Source organism: Tursiops truncatus, chromosome 11 (genome assembly GCF_011762595.2).
Source record: "Tursiops truncatus isolate mTurTru1 chromosome 11, mTurTru1.mat.Y, whole genome shotgun sequence".
Classification (NCBI taxonomy): Eukaryota; Metazoa; Chordata; class Mammalia; order Artiodactyla; family Delphinidae; genus Tursiops; species Tursiops truncatus.
In genome coordinates this window covers 55457931-55476226 of record NC_047044.1, presented here as the reverse complement: position 1 = coordinate 55476226, position 18296 = coordinate 55457931, and the positions used below count along the sequence as shown (strand labels likewise).

At 34.3% G+C, this 18296-nt stretch overlaps 1 protein-coding gene across 12 annotated transcripts in view; it reads left to right on the top strand.

Moving 5' to 3' along the window:
• SLC16A7 (solute carrier family 16 member 7) overlaps positions 1–18296 on the top strand; it is a 164576-nt gene that overhangs the window by 122364 nt on the left and 23916 nt on the right. Inside the window, exon 1 of one of the 12 annotated variants that reach the window (XM_073788434.1) lies at positions 2493–2610. The exons of the other annotated variants lie outside the window; for them this stretch is intronic. The gene's annotated coding sequence lies outside the window, so the exon portion shown is untranslated. Of the gene's footprint in view, positions 1–2492; positions 2611–18296 lie in introns of those variants that run through there. 12 annotated transcript variants of the gene reach the window in all.

Genomic DNA, 18296 nt, shown 5'->3' with positions numbered 1-18296 from the left:
TAAGCGCTATCCAGTTGTCTGCTTCTGTGAGAAAAGTTAAAAGTAGATCTGGAAAGAGATTCATTCTTTAAAATTATTGAGAATTATTGAGAATCTACTTTTGTTGTAGTTGGTGGCCTTCAAGCTTTCACAATTGTAAAAACACTGCAGTGTCTACACAGAGGTCAGTTGTGACCCAACTACTTGTGGGAATCTAGATTAATTTTCAGGAGAGAGGTTCTCAACCGTTAGCTCCACATCTACCAGCAATGATCGAAGGCTTACCCAGCAGGTGTCCACATCACTTATTGCTACCATATTTCCTTACTGTAGTCAGTGTTCTTTGGGATCCTAATACAAAAGGAAAAAATCCTGCAACACTTACTTAGGTACATCTCTGTGAGCACCATCTACCAAAAAGAACTCAATCTTTTAGTCCCATCCACATAAATATTCTTAAATCTGCTCTAAAACCCTGGGCTCTCTAAAATTAAAAATAACAGCTCCTAAAATGATAAACTGCTGGAGTTTCTAAAATTTTTCTCTATTTCCTATGTTAGTATATAAATACATTTTAAGTGTGAGAATTAAGTGAGTATATATTAGACTCACTGTTATGTAGTTGCAACTGAGTAAAATATTAGTGAAGCAAAAAGCAGTATTATTAAGTAAACCAAGGAAGTCACCAAAAAACACAGAGAATGACTTAGCTAAGGAGCACTAGGTTGATGGCCATATTTCAGACAACATTTTGCCTGAGTATCTGGAACAAGTCCATATATTTTACTTTTTCTTTTCCTAATTTATTAAGAGATGTATTCAGATTCCAGGTGGCATATTTATGCTCAGCAACTCTCTCTTGAACTACATGCTTCTCAGAATGGAATGGTTTAGTACTTTTCTATTCCACTGAAATATGACTCTTAAAAGAGCTAAGGAACTTTCAAATTCTGAAGTCTCTTCACCACCTATGCTATCTACAGCAGTGTTTATCCATCCAGCCTTCCTATATAGAGCCCAAGACCCATAGAGAGCTTTCTTTATAGATCATAAACAAAAGGGGAGGAAAATCTATCACTCTACAAAATAAATAATCATGAAAGTGTAATCTAAAACAAATAAGTTGATTAAATTTCTGCTGGACAGGTTCTAAATGTCTTTAAGCCAAGTGTCTTTTCTTGTTTTGTTTTGTTTGGTGTGATGGAGGGGCCGATCTAATTCCTTTTATAGAATAAATAGTTAATAATGCATACTACAAGTTAAATGCAAAATATTCAAGCTCAAACATGTTTAGATATTTTATTCTTACATACGTTCAAAACTGAGTCAAAGAAGAAGCTACCATTAAGACTTTTTCAGAAAACCTTAAATTGAGTGACAGAAAGCAGTGATATTTTATATTTGTGTAGCATTTTAAAATTTCTAACATTCTTTAATATGCATTACCTCATTTGAATTTTGAACAACTTTTGAGTTTGGGGAAGGATATGATCATCATTTTCTAGGTTACAGAACTGAAGTTTAAAAGGTTAAATGACTGGCATAAGATCACAGGACTAGTTGTAGGAAAGCAAGCCTCGTAGCCCCAAGCTCGGTGCTTTGAAGTCTTTGGCAGCAGGATAAGAGCCCCAGCTATGTCTCATTAACTTTTATCTCTACTTTTTCCAATCCTTGAGTTCATGGGCTATCTAAGCACTTTAGACTTAAAATAAAAAGACTACATTCTAGTCTTTACTATTGGTTAGCCATGTGACCCTCACGCAAGGCACCTAAACTCTGAGCCTGACCTATTCATCTCTACTGTGGTTAGCATGCAGTTCCTGGCTCTTTACACAGAGATCATGTGATGCACACCCAACCCAGACAGTGCTCTGAAAATGACTGGGTGCTGCTCTTCTAAAATATAAATAAATACTATTTCCTAGTACTGTACATTTCACCTTAAGGTAAAAGTCATAGGGTCAAACCTCAACTCCACCTTTGGGAGCTGTGATTCCAGACAAGTCCTTGAGCCAATGTGAGAATCTGGTTTTTTCCACTGTAAAATAATGATTTTTCAAGTGATACTTATTTATTTTTTTCCAGTTTTATTGAGATATAATTGACATACAGCACTGTATAAGTTTAAGGTGTACAGCCTCATGATTTGACTGAGACACCTCATGAAATGATACCACAGTAAGTTTGGTGAACATCCATCATCTCATATAGATACAAAATAAAAGAAAAAGAAAAACAAATTTTTTTTCCTTGTGATGAGAACTCTTAGGATTTATTCTCAACAACTTTCATCTATAACATACAGCAATGTTAATTATATTGATCATGTTGTACATTACATTCCTAGTATTTATTTATCTTATGACTAGTAGTTTGTATTTTTTGACTGCCTTCATCCAATTTTCCGTGATATTTATTCATTACAGATTGTTGTGAGAAGTCAAATGGAATAAACAAAAGAGTGAAGGTCTTCATACACTGAAATGGTGCTGCCATGCAAATACACACATATTGGAGAAAAGCCTCATGAGCATGTCGTATACTTTAAAATGTTACGTTTTTGAGTCCGTATGTCAGAAACGTAATGGTTCTGGTATCTTTATGGGTTCTAAAGGAAATAAGCCAAAGCAGGTACATGAAAGGGTGGAGGAGGACCGTCTATGACTAAAGTATAATGTGTGACTTTTAACTGGCTTGTCTTCATACTTCTGCCCTTCTCAGGGAGTTTCAACCTCCTCCTTCCTTTATTTCTTAATTTTCTCAAATACCCAAGGTTCTTCATAAAAGTTGAACTGACATTCCATACTGACCCCTCCCTTTATGATTCATCACCGTTCACTCCATTAAAGTGACTGAGTGCTTAAGTGAGAGCCAGTTACCCTCCTAGACTGGTTAGCTCTAGGCCTTCTTACCCACTCTTGCCAGCATCTATCTTGCAAAAGAGATGGTGTTGGATGAAGAGCTAATTTCTGTAAGAGTTGACATAAGAGATCACTTTTTTTTTTTTTTTTTTTTTTTTTGCGGTATGTGGGCCTCTCACTGTTGTGGCCTCTCCCGCTGCAGAGTACAGGCTCCGGACGTGCAGGCTCAGCGGCCATGGCTCACGGGTCCAGCCGCTCCGTGGCATGTGGGATCTTCCCGGACCGGGGCACGAACCCGTGTCCCCTGCATCGGCAGGCGGACTCTCAACCACTGCGCCACCAGGGAAGCCCAAGAGATCACTTTTTTAAAAAATTTATTTATTTTATTTATTTATTTTTGGCTGTGTTGGGTCTTCATTGCTGTGCGTGGGCTGTCTCTAGTTGTGGCGAGCGAGGGATACTCTTCGTTGCAGAGCCGGGCTCTAGGAGCTCAAACTTCAGTAGTTGTGGCACATGGCATGTGGAATCTTCCCAGACCAGGGATCGGACTCATGTCCCCTGCATGGTCAGGGGGATTCTTAACCACTGCGCCACCAGGGAAATCCCAGAGATCACTTTTTAAATGTCTTTGTTGAAGAAGTATGCAGTTTATTCTCACTAGTATGTGAAAGATGTCCCTGAGGTTGGCCACACTAGGGAGACAAAAGAAGGGATCTAGGAGGTGAACAAACATATTTAAATGGTAATTTTAAACCCTAAATGTGCAAATGCTGCCAGTTGTCTCAATTCAAACCTGACTTTCTGGCTATAGAGGGAATTCACACAGTAATCTGAGAGATTCAGGTTAGTTAGAATCACAGATCTTCCTAAAATTTCCTTAAGATTATAATTGGTGATGTGGACTTGGAGACTTTGATGGTTTAGATTATTGTAATTATTTTATTTATGTAATTAGATACTGTTCAAAAGTTATATTTGAAAGAAAAATTATGACAAGATTAAGAAGAGTTGTTTCATGAGATTTATAACCATATTTTTAAAAATCCTCATATATTGCTATAAATTCATACATTCGTGCATTACTCTCTAGTTTCTTAAAATTCAGCTGGAAGTTTCCTTTTCTATGACACCAATAATAAAACCCAATACATTTCCTGTATAATTAAATCATCTTGAAAAGTGTTTAAAACATGATATAAAAGTGAAAGCAAAATTGTCTTTTATAGCTCATGAATATATTTTGAATGGTCTCTGTGTGCTTTGCGATTTAGGTGGCAAACAGCTAACATGTAAGTAGTATACCAGTGCTAGGTTCCTGAAAAGTCATTTTGATTTGAGACATATTTAATTTCTACCTCAGAAACATAGTTTTTATAATGGAAGAAATGCTTTTGCTACTAGGAAACCTAAATAATATTCTCATCACAAGCATAACATGCTATATATCCTTCATGAAGTCAGTGTATTTCATTGGACCGTTTTAATGTGCTTTGACTGAAGAATATCAATTTCATTCTTCAGATGAAAGGAGTTTCCAGTAATGCCTGATGTCTAAGCATCATTTGTAATACAAATGATGGGGAGCCTGTGGCTTAATGGCCACTAATTCATTTTGAATTTATGATGCATTGCGGCCGTTAGAAGTAAGCTGCTTTACATCAGCTCATGGGGAATAAGAGTTCTCTTTATGGTGGGTTTTATTTCTTGATGCCACACAGGAAAATATGCCATTTTAAAATGAAAAAAAAAAAAAAAGGAACAAGTCTGCAATAAAGTGGGATAAAGTCAGAAGTCTACCAATTCCATGTAACCATTCTCAAATATCATGCACATCACCGTGCCTTATCGTAGGTAACCATGAGGGTATTTTTAAATGAAATACTGTGTGGCCCTCTGGTTTTGCATTATATTCAAACATAAATTTAACCTGCAATTTCCACTGGCTCTTTTAACTGCTGCTTCTTAATATATATTTATCATGGACTATTTCAGAGTAAGTAAAATATAAATTTTATGTAATGGAGGTTACCATATATTTAAATACACACCAATATTAGACTAAAATTAAACTCTCAAGTAACACTTATCAAGTATAAACTCAAGTAACACATATCAAGTATACTATTCTATGACTGGTACCACAGAAAAAGAGAGAAGCAGAATGCATTCATTTGTACTTCAAGGAGATGACCATCTACTTGAGATAACAAGATGTGGGTAGAAAAGTATACTTTAAGGCATGGTTTTAATAAGAACTCAAGGCAAGAGGTGGTGAGATTTATTCCCACAATTGACAATAGACGGCGTCAGTGGTTGGAAACAGGAGAGCAAGGCTCCAAGGACAGACCCTCATAGACATGGTGGAGTTTGAGTCTTAAAGGAAGAGCAAAACATGAGTAGAAACTTGAGTAGAGAGCAAAGGATAAGAGGAAGATAATAGATCATGAAAGAATGTAAAAAGCAAAGTGGAAAACTGTGAAATTGAAGACAGGTAACATGATGAATGGGCCATATCTCATTTTTAGGTATTTAGTATTTATTCTGAAGCTGATAGACAACAGTTTTAAGAAGAAAAACCATGATCAATAATAAGCTTTTTGAAAGATCACTCTGGTCATCTAGTTGTGTCTTGTAATAGGCAGTGCAGACTTCAAGTAAGAAAACAGAACAAGGATGGAAGAAGAAAATGGTTTTAAAGTATATTTAGGAACTAGAATTGACAGTACTTTGTAATTAATTTGATGTCAGATACGAAACACAAGGAGTAATTTAGGATGATGTCTAGCTTTTTGGCTTGATTGAATGGACAGTGATGTCACTAAATATAATCAGAAATACAGGAGCCAAGAAAATTTTATTTTAGAGGCTTGAATGAAGCTATATTTGTGACTCAACTAGTTTTGAGGTGTCAGTGATATACACAGCAGAAATGCTAGAAAGGGCTTGCTGTCCTGTTCCGTAATCATTAAAGAGTTCTAGTTTGGAATTTTGGATTTGGAACCTCTATAGTAAAGTCTAAAGAAAGCTTAGAGAGTAAAATAAAAAGAGGGTTTTCACATTTAATGTTAAGCCGAGCAAAAGCAGACTGTAAGTTAGTGTATCATTACTATTGTTATCTTCATCAAGAGGACCCATAAGGGCTTCCCTGGTGGCGCCATGGTTGAGAGTCCGCCTGCCGATGCAGGGGACACGGGTTTGTGCCCCGGTCCGGGAAGATCCCACATGCCGCGGAGCGGCTGGGCCCATGAGCCATGGCCGCTGAGCCTGCGCGTCCGGAGCCTGTGCTCCGCAGCGGGAGAGGCCACAACAGTGAGAGGCCTGTGTACCACACACACACACACAAAAGAGGATCCTTAAGAGTATCCCAGTTTAGTTCTAGCCATATCGCGATTCCTCAGAGGCTCTACACCCCTGCATTTGAATCTAGCAGGAAATTATTTTAGTTTTCCTTCAAAGAATATTGACAAAGTAGACACCAGAATAATTAGGGATTTCATGGATGAAGATGTCCTTGCAATGCTCTTTTTCCCCAAAGTCAGGCAAGCAATATTTAGTGTTCTTTGTGTTTAAAATGAATGACAGTTCACTACTAAGAAATATACATACATACATATAGTTACATAGTAATATGAAAGAAAGGCTCTAACAATTAAGTTACCATTTAAGCAGAAATTACTACAACTATTAAACTATCTTATAATAAAGTCATTGTTGTGCTACATATTTGAATAAATCAATTATTAATTACAGTTGACCTTTGAACACAGGTTTAGGGGCACCGACCCCTTGCATGGTCTAAAATTCAGACTTCCCTAAAACTTAACTACTACTAGCCTGCTGTAGACTTACTGATGACATAAACAGTTGATAACCCATATTTTGTATGCTATATGTATTATATACTGTATTTTTATAATAAAGTAAGCTAGAGAAAAGAAAGCATTAAGAAAGTCTTAAGAAAGAGAAATACCTTTATAGTACTGACTGTATCTATCAATACTGTAAGTTTACGTCATTTGTTTACGAGATGAATCATCTGTCAGTACCTCTATCAACATTTGTCTTACACTATACAAAACACTGTAGATGTTATATGTATTACTAACAGATTTCAAAAATGAAAAGATATTGTGAAAAAGAAATTCATATTTATTTACAAGTATATTCATGCATTGATCATGAAGAAGCAGCAGTATGATTGCTTGATGGTAGCCTAGTGTAATTGATATGATTGTTTCACCATAGCCTAACCTATACACAACTGAATGCATATTATAAAATTTTTATGGCTATGTTGTTGCGGTCATATTCATAATACAATATTGGAAACATTGTTACATTTTTTTAAAAAACCACTTACCTGTGATGATAGGCTGATATACACGCATACTGTACAATAATGTAATTCTTTGAAAGCCAAGTCATAAAACAGTAGGAAAATAACATATTATTTTTATATTAAATATTACTCACCTTATGTCTATATAAGAATAAACCAATATCTACATATAGTTTAGGCATTCATGACATACCTTTTTCTTAATTTTTTGATATTTCTAAGCTGTATGGTTCATCTGCAAGTTTTTTCAAATCGTCCCAAATCTCCAAAAATTTTTTCAATATATTTATTGAAAAAAATCCACATATAAGTGGACCTGCACAATTCAAACCTGTTTTGTTCAAGCCAGTTCTGTCAGCTAGAGACATATAACAATGAAATTATCATTTAATACAAGGATTCAAAGTATATATATCTCTATGGAAAAATAATACAGTATATTTATAATTTTTTTCTAATTGTTTTCTAACTCAGTGTTCTAATGAGTTAAAACACTAGACTGTATCTTCCTATTCCCTGATCCCCACCACATATCTAGATCTTGTGATCTTACCTGCTTCTGTCTGGCTGAATGACACAAATCCAGTAAGAAAAGAGGAGCATAGAAGTAAAACCTCATGATTAAGAGGATGCAAGGTGCCTAGTTCACATTTTTTAAAGCAGATGATACCGCCAAATGGTTCAATCCATTCTCAGACTCTAACCAATCAGGTTTGTAATTCCTTCTCTCTAGGTTTGACGTAGGAAAAGTGTAGATGGAGCTGTATAACTGAAAAGGGTGTAAGCAGAGGTGATCTTTGTGTAGGAAGGGGAAATAGAACTTATTTCTTAAAACAATTGCAGAACTCTTTCCTATTCATTACCTCATTTGATTCTCCAAAGATCCTGTGAAGTAGTCTATAGACCATAGACGGTAGAATGAACACTGAGTTTCAGAGGCGCTGTAATTACCCTAAGTCACTAACTTACAAAGTTAATCTGAGATTTGATGATAAAGATTTCCTGATTTTTGTAAAGCATTATATCAGAGTGATTGTGCTGTGTGCTATATTAATATACATACTTCACTTTCCATCAGATACAGCATATCCATAAGTGTGTGCCTTACAGTTAACTGATTTGGGGGCATCTATGCCTGAAAAATAAACGCATCTTCATTGGTTAGACTGCCTTAAAATAACATTATTTTAGTAGTAATTTTTTCGTTTTGGGGTCTTGTTGCTATTTTTAAGGCTGTCAACTTTATTATGTAATTTGATATATAAAAATATTCTTGGGTTAACGACCAGATTTTTCATGACTCTTTTGGATGGATTTTTTTCTATTTAAGGAATGACTTCTCTATTTTCTAAAAGTAGATATATTTTAATCCATTGTGTGATAATTACTGGCTATGAATATAATGACAAGCATGTAACTTGGAACTTTCATCCTTATTCAGAATGGTAAAACTAAGCAAACATCCTATCATACTATTTATGATAAAGTGTAAAGAAGTATCTAGTACAGTACCTAAATTAAAATCTGTCTATCTATCTACCTACCTGTCTATCTGTAGAGCTCCACTTTTCATAGGCGATTACATTCTTAGAAACATTAAAATAGTACCCTATTTTCTTATTCACCGAGTAAAATTTACTTCCTATTTATGGGCTTTTTTCTTAATACCTTTTGGCCATAATTAGGGAATTATTAAATTATAAATTCCACTTATGTTCCATTGCTCCTGCACAAGTTATTAGACGAAGGAAAAAATCTAGACTCCAAAAAAGGGATACAGTTTTTTTTAAATAAATAGAAATCAACATCTCTCTAGAGACCTATGGATTTAAGACTCACCAAGAAATATTTTATTGGATAACTTTGGAATAAATTCAGAGGAAAACATATTAGTTCAGTATGCTTTGATGTTCTGCCTCTGAGTGATAGAACAATGGTCTGTTTAGGGGTGAATTATGCAAACATTGAAAGCTGTGTCTTTTCAGCAGAATTATTTTAGGTCAGTCCTTATAAACTTTTTGTTTCTTCAATTGTAGTCGTTATTAGAATAACATTAAACCTAGCTATTATGTGTTTCTAATGAGCTTTATCTGTGGATCAGAAATAGATGGCCTGTTGTTTTCAGTGGCCATAGAGAAACTAAGTGTTTTTGTTAGCACCCTGGGATTTTTTCACCTCCATGGACCACATTAGTTTAAAAAAATCATAGATTACAGCAGCTAAGAAGTACACAGACAATATAACTCTGCTATTCCAAGAACAAAACAGTCCAGACTTAGGTTTTGTGAAACTAAAACTGTCTAATCTTGAGATTTTTATTTATATTGCAGACAAAAAATACTGGCATTTCTAGGAGTAAATCTAGATTTCGTTGTTCCTGAAATATTGTATCTTTTGGAGGAATCTCTTTGAAAAAAAATATAAAAGCATCTTTTCATATTTTACTAAGTATATGACCTTGTGGATATATCTCTAAGCCTTTAGGCCTTGCAAGGAACCCATGCAAGTACAGGGCTCTGGAGCTTAAGTTGCTTTAGCTTTACAGTAAACCTACATTTGGAAGTAGTAAAAAGATGTGAATCAAGAAGTAAATTGGTTAATGGCTTCATTACCATTAGTTAAATATTTGATAAGTTTGTACATGGATTCGCTTGTTAAATATTAAACCAAATGTATTTGTAACCAGCTAGTTTCCAATATTTCCAATATTTAACTCCATTTGTAAGAAATTCAGATGTCTCTTGACAATATGATCTTTAATTGCAGGGATTACTACCAAAGATGCTTGTATTTGCAGGTAGAATATTTTAAACTTTTCTTGATCTCTACGGCCTTCATTCAGTGCAGCTTAGTCAGAGTGAGTCCCGGGAACATGGAACTATTCATTGTTAAATAATCAGTAGATAAGATTTAGGGTTTTTTGCTTTGTGTTGTTTTTTCTTTTCCTGTGTTAGAAACATTTGTGTCCTCTCAATGTCTAACAATAGGTCTGTAACTCTTCGAATATTTGGTTCATACATTTAGTATTTAAGTTCAACTTGGGGGATATACAGAGGCATTCTTTATTGTCTGTAATGGAACATATAAAATCTCAATGCATTTGTGATTCTCCCACTAGTAGCCTGTTATAAAGATGTAAAGTTTGTTGCATCTGAGTCTATTTATTCAACCCTTCTACTTCCTTTACCTTTGTTTGGCTAACATAAATTATTTTATGTTTCTTTTTAACTAATCAGCGTGACAAATCTTAATATACAGTTTTATTTGAAGCATAGATTGCTCTCTAGAACACATACCATGAGTACCTGTGTGTATCAATGAACACCTGTATTTGGCATTTCTAGTTAAGCAATAACTATTCAAGTGAACAATTCACATTCTTAGCAAGAAACAGAAGAAAATGCTGGATGCTGAGTCATAATTCCTTGGAAATAACAATGCCAAAATGCCCAAGGAAACTCTGGGCAGGGCTATACATTTTCACATATTTCTCTATTTGTTCCCTTGGTGTCAGACCTCTAAACCAAATTCAGAGCATTTGCATGGTGTTGGGGCATAATTCCAATATTTACTCAAAGAGAAATTCTGAAGGTGGTCATTCTACGGAAAGAATAAGTAGGATGGGGCTCAGGCTTGTTGTGTTTGATCTTACCAGTTTTGCTCACTATATTCTGCTAAGGGGCTTCTTTCTTTCATTTTTTGGGCCCTCACCATATCACCCCCATATAGGATGGGTGGTACACTTTAGCTCTGGCTGAACTGTTTTCTAATATAAACTGACTCAAGCTAACACATGAAGAAAGTTTACCAATCTGCTGCTTTTTATGAACTGTGTCTAACTTTGGAGTCAAAGTTGCTCTGCCTTAATTTTGGGGAAATTCCATAAGTTGTGTATCTTAAGCCAGAATGGCATGGATAAATAAGGAGCCTTTGTCTTTATACCCTCTCTTAGAATTCATCATGGAAAGCTTTCTTATTAAGTTGTTTCATTCTACCTTGAATATCTAAATAGAATGTCTCAAGATAAATTCATAATTACATTTTCTTTATTATAATAGTATGTATATAGTATGACATTGACTGTGAATTGGATGTTAGGTTTTATAAAATTTTGAAAATCTGCATCTGAGCTTGTGTATTATTTCTATGTATGCTTAAAATTAGCCAGTGACCTTGCAAAATGTCCGTTAGACACATTCACTATCAAGCAACAATTCCCAGAGCTCAAACATGTCTAGAGGTTTTCTTAGAATTTTCTCTCTACTACAAATTATTGTGCAAGGAAAGAACAGAAATGGTGACTTCTTTCTGAAGCAACAATGGGATCTAAATACCAAATGGTTTGATGACCACTGTCATTCATTTAAATGAATGAGCATAGGACCATGAAATGGTAAATTTTGCATTCTGTCTTTATTTGAACTTATATTTCTATTATACTTCTGAAAATTATTTTTGTGTTTTTAAGTATTTCTAATCCCTTTTTGCTTTCTTTGCAAAAACACTGCATATAAATATAAATTTTTTTAAAATTTTCTGGGATCATAAGGCACTACTTGTTAACAGAATTATTCTTATTGGGCTTCATTATAATATTATTACAGCAAATGTGATCAAAATAAGATAATTATTAAACAAAAAGTAAACATTTAGTGGAAAGGTATCTTTTAATGAAATAAATGGGCCTCCTATGTATCTCCAGATAAATAATCTTTGTTGCTAGCTAAGCAGATACAAGGTTTCGTCTCAATTATATTCCCTTTTTGTTTTGTTTCATTTCTAAAAAAGTAAGCACTGAGTAAATTGTTCACATAATAAAGTAAACAATAATGGAAATTATTTGATTTTAGCAATATCAGTCAGTTCTTTGAAAATTGTTTGTAATGATCTATTAGCTAGCAATTCAATTAAATCTTCCCTTAATTTTATGAAAAACAGAGAATTGGAAAGCATCTCATTTACAAAAGGATTATTTTTCAGTCAATAAGTTTCTCAACTTCTGAGAAGTTTACCAAAAACATTTACCAAATAATAAATATCTACACTGCTCTTTTATCATTTAGAGACAAATTTTTAATCCAATAAGCTTATGAAGGGTAGAGAAATTAAAATATACACCTTTTTCAATACAGTATTTGTAATTAAAAGTTTTGTCTGTCACATGTTTTAAGTCTATATTTGTGAAAATTTTGGAGATGCAGACTTAGGTCATTCAGTGTGTGGGAAAATGATGCCCTCTAACTTAATTAGTAAAGCCAGTCCCTACTCTCAAACTGATCAGTGAACTAAGATTTAATTTGTCCGAAAATGTCTGAATTGATTTTTAAATTCAAAAACATACTTTAATATGCTTTTGAGGATTATTGTAAAAGCACTGAAAATCAATATAGTATGCATCTTGTAAAAGTTAAGTCAAAATTAAAATGATAACATGAGCTCTAACATATTCTTGTGTTTTTGCAAAGAGCTTAATAACAAGAACAAATCTATAGGCTGTTTCTGATATGTATTTTGAAATTATTCGGTGTAATATGCAAATAAGATTATTATTTATTTGTGAAGTAAGAATATGACAAAAGACACAATATTACTTTAGTAAATATGTACCTGTTTTAAGAATCAGGTGTAAACATTGAAAAATACCTTACTTTATATATATGTACTTATGAGCAGATTGCAGTTTTCTCTAATTATTTCCTTATGTGTCTGAACCACTCTCATTTACTAAACTCAGTTCCTTTAGAATATGACCACCACCACTCTTTTAGTGTGAGGTAGGGTCATTTTACCCCCAGCAACTAAGGAAACTCTTAAAATGTCTAGCATGTAACCAGTGCTATCTGTATTTGTTGATTGAATAAAGGAATTCCAGAACAAGTTACAAGGGCATAGGATTGTCAAACTTTATAAAGAAAGCTTAAAAATCACTTAGCCTAGTGATTTTCAACAATCATTCAATCAAGTGAATGGAACCCTGACAGAAATAAAAAGACATGCTTTTTCTGGGATTCTTGTAGATATGAGAACCCACCTCTGTTTGAAGATAATATCCCCATGATTGCTTGAGCGCAGATGGCTGATTGCATGATAACTGGGGATATTCAGAGATATGCCCGAGGTTGTAAAACCACAACCAATTTTTTGCTACCTTATAACCCACATTGCCATTTATTCATTTCTCCATTTGAAACGAGAAACTAGTCATCTACTACGTAGCTTCTCAGAGAGCATCCCCCTCACTACCTTCCCAACAGAGTGATAAACATCTAATTTTTGATGAGCAATTAATTAATGGAGTCAATTCCTATTAACTTAAACAGGAATGAACTGTGAATGTTCCAGAATCTAGGAATTCACGTGCATCTTTTCAAAGTTCTGTGCTTTTCTAGCATTCTTTCATAATCATGTTATTTTTTAATGCTACAAATGAAATTATGATCAATATGTCATGAATGATAACCGTTAATACTAAAATAGCAAGATTAACAGAAGGTAGAAAAGCTGATTTAGCACTTTACCTAATAATGAAACTAAAGATTGCCTATTTATTGTAGGAAACAATTTTTGATAAGTAATGTGCATTATTTTTTTAAGAAGTGTAAGCCGCTCTGGTAGGCACCATAGCAATTAAACTTAAAAACTATTTCAAAACTAGATCCAAATTAGTCATATAAGAAATTTATAGTTTAACATATTTTAAATTATAGCTTTTATTACTAACATATTTTAAAATTCTATTTGAAAATCTTGATTGAAAAAACATAAATGTCTAACCAACCTTCAGTTCTTAAGTCCCTCTACAATATTCTTAACATGTGGTCACATACTTCTGCTTGAACAGTTTAAGGCCAAGTAACTCCCTTTCAAATAATTTAAAATATCTTTCCTATACAAAAATCAACCTTCTCTAACTTTTGTCCTGTCTACTAACTCTCAATTGAAACTTTTTCAGATAATGAAAGAAAGCTATTGTTTTTCCTAAATCATCTTTATCCAAGATAAATATATACATTTTTTTCAACCGTTCCTTATATAACATTATATCAAGTGTTCATGTGTGAAATAACTCTCCTCTTCAAATAATCCACTTCTATTTATCTAGCCCAGAGTATTTCAGTGGGAGCTTAATGGAATTTGGGTTTGGACAATTCTTTGTGTTATGGATCTTGCACATTGCAGGAAGATTAACATCTCTGATCCCATCCATCAAACATTAAAAGTGCTCCAAATTCTAATGAAAACAGATGTGTTCTCTAACATTGCCAACTGTCCCCTACAAAGAATAGATTTTATCTCAGTTAAGAAGCTCTGATGGAAAAAAAAGTATATCAAAATCACAATGATATTATCTCACAACCCTTAGAATGTTTGTTATCAAAAAGACAAGAAATAATAAATGCTTGTGAGAATGTGGAGAAAAGGGAACCCTTGTATACTGCTGGTGGGAATGTAAATTGTTATAGGCATTATGGAAAACAATATGGAAGTTCCTCAAAAAATTTAAAATGGAGCTACCATATGATCCAGTAATCCCACTTTTGGGTACATATCTGAAGGAAATAAAGTCACTATCTCAAAGAGATATCTGCACTCTCATGTTCATTGTATTATTCACAGTAGCCAACCTAAGTGTCCATTAATGGATGAATAGATATAGAAAATGTGGCATATATATAAAATGGAATATTATCCAGCCTACAAAAGAGGGAAATCCTGTCATATGCAACAGCATGGATGAACCTGCAGGACATTGTGCTTAGTGAAGCCAGGCATAGAAAGACAAATACTGCACGATCTCACTTATATGTGGAATCTGAAAAAGTTGGACTCATAGAAGCAGAGTGGAACGGGGGTTGCCAGGGGCTTAGGAGAATGGAGGAAATGAGATGTTGGTCAAGGGTACCAACTTTCCATTACAAGTTGAATAATTCTGGAGATCTAATACATCACATGGTGACTTAGTTAATAATAAGGTATTGTACACTTCAAATTTGCTAAGAGAGTAGATCTCAGGTGTTCTCACCACACACGCACACACACTCAAACAGTAACTATGTGAGGTGATGGGTATTTAATTAGCTTGACTATGGTAGCCATTTCACAATGTATACACATATCAAAACATGTTGTACACCTTAAATACATACAGTTTTTTAAAATCACCTCTGATAATGTAGGTGGAGTTTTTGCTTTTCTGTTTTGTTTTTGCTTTCGGTAGTCACAAGATCTCTGTTACTTCAAGTCAGCACAAGGATGTTGACCTGGGTGGGACTTGCCAATATTAATTGGTGGACCACAGAACACTTCCTATAATCTAGGTTAATATTAATCATTACCGTTCTCCTAATATATCTATTAGTCCTAAATTCAACCTGTTTTTCCATGTTGTGTGTTAGAATTTCATTAGGGATATGCTAAAATGTCTTGAAAAGATTGATGTGCTATTGTCTGTATTTCTTTGACATGAATGTACAGAAAGAAATGATTTTAGCTTTAGTTGATAAACATGCTGGGTGATCACAGTTTCTTATTCTAGATTTTCATAAAAATTCCTTTAATAATCTATTCTAATCTGTTCTTAGAAACCCTCAGAATTTATGTCAAATTCATTAACTTTTGAAAAACATACTTTTGTTTGTTTTGGAGAAGTGGATTTATATTTCCATTATTCTGCTTTTCTCTAACGTATTCTCTGTTCTTTATACTTTAGCACATTGATTTAATTACCTTATCAGCATCTATCCATGTTTAGAGATACTCCTTTTTCATATTTTTCCATAAAAAAATATTCATTTTCTGAGATTTGATTCCCATGCCTATCAAGTATCTCAGGTGTTACACATTTGCCCGTCTTGTCCCTTCTTTGGGTTACTATTCACGACTCTAGTTTTAACTTCCTCATCTGTATTATCCCTCTTCTCTTGAGTTTCCATTTCTACTCCAAAAATCCACACTTGGCTTCTATTTTAGTGATATTAAACTTATTTTGTATTTGTCTAACTTCTCCCTTTTCTGTATCAAATGATTAATATACTTCTCAATCTAAACTCATATTTCTAGATGTTTACAGTTACTCCTTTGTTTTTTATATTATTTCCTACATTCTGTATAAGATTTTTAAAAATCTTTTTAAAATCAAAATATACTACAAATACCTTTCTCTTTTCCTGGAGTATTGTGATGTTTGCTTCTGAAAACCAGTGTTTGCATCTCATATATCCAGTTAATTCTCTTTCTGCGTGTCTTCACTGCAGGTGCTGTTGCTACAAGTAGCATATGGTATTTTCTGGAGCTTGTTGTTTCCTCATTCAGAACATACACAGTTTATTTGTTAAAAATGGGGCTTTTTCATTCATTCATTTACGCTTGCTTTGTGAACACTAATATAGCTGGATCCACCCATAGAGGTTCTAGATGATGCCAAAAGATATAAAATGTCTTAATGTAGCTTTTTTGGATAATATTGTCTTCTGGATTAACAGCAAAGTTACATAGATTAGAAAGTATATGCCCCACAATTAATTGTAAATAATGAGACTTCAAAGACCATTCTTAACCTTTTAAAAAATTGTATTGTGAATTAAGTGTGTGTGAGTGTGTCTGTGTGTGTGTGTGTGAAGATAGTTTGTGTAAAGAGGTTAAATGTAAGCTAAACACAAAGACAATGTCATATTTTATTTAAATCGCCATGAAGTTCAGAACACCAATAAACCCTTGTCAACTTAAAACTCTCATTTAATTTATGAATGTGTGTAATGCAATAAATTTGCATGCCACTTATTTCAGGAAACCTGTAAAACAAGCTATCGAACAAAATACCCAATTCTTCAAAGTAAAATTGAACAACAGCTTCTCAGTTGGACATGTGATTGAACCAAACCTTTTTATTCTAATTATTCTTGGTATTTCCAAATCATTATACCACAATATTTAAGGAAAAGTCATCTATTTTACTACAGGTTTATCTGCTGGGATGCTTTCAAGGTGAATACTCAATAGCCTTCCACACTAACTAAACACATTACCTCATTTAATAAGAATTTTAAATATAGGGTAACCATAGAATGGCATCATTCGGGTTCCAAGTCTACTGTGATACTCTTGGAACTGATAGCTTCTGTGTTTCAGCTTTTTCTTCAGGCCAGCTCTCTTTCTGTTCACAGGATGGCTGTTGTGGTTCAAGGCAACATATGCAAATGAGACAACTTTTAGGGATTTCCTGGTAACTCCTTTTAAGCAAAGGAAAACTGTTCCCAGAAATTGCTAATAGATTTCCACTCACTGGCCAGAACTGTGTCCTAAACCCAGCCCTAACACAGTCAGTGGAGAAGGGAATGAGATTACCATGATTGGCTGTCTTAGTCAATCAGGAGTGACTCCCACCTCAATACAGAGTTTAATTCTCTGAGCACGTGGCTGCACAGTAAAAAGCAGATTCCTGGAAGGAATCAATGTTCTCCCAAAAGAAGAAGTAGGAGAAAATGGAAGCACAATCAATAACAAAGAGTGTTAGCCAAGGGAGGACTCACTTAAATATGTTATGATTTCTCTGATGATGACTATTTATACTCTGGAATAAGTAGAGAATACTAATTGTTACTACTCCATGGAACTTTATAACATGCTAGAACTTATATAAAATGTGCACAAAGAATACTTGGAGGGGCTTCCCTGGTGGCGCAGTGGTTGAGAGTCCGCCTGCCGGTGCAGGGGACACGGGTTCGTGCCCAGGTCCGGGAAGATCCCACATGCCGCGGAGCGGCTGGGCCCGTGAGCCATGGTCGCTTAGCCTGTGCATCCGGAGCCTGTGCTCCGCAACGCGAGAGGCCACAACAGTGAGAGGCCCGCGTACCACAAAAAAAAAAAAAAAAAAAAAAAAAAAAAAAAAAAAAAACCCACAAAAAAATCATGTGTGATGAGAATTTATTTCCTTGAAACTTCATTTTTCTTGTTAATACAATAAACCGAGTTGCTTTTAAGGTCGGAGAGAGATGTCAGATGGTGTTGTGTTTTACATCTAATGTTAGATGTCTCCTCGGGCTAATATTAAGCATTTAGAGATTTTTTACAAAATAAGCTTATTTTATTCTGTATCATAATTTTAATTTTGCCTCCAC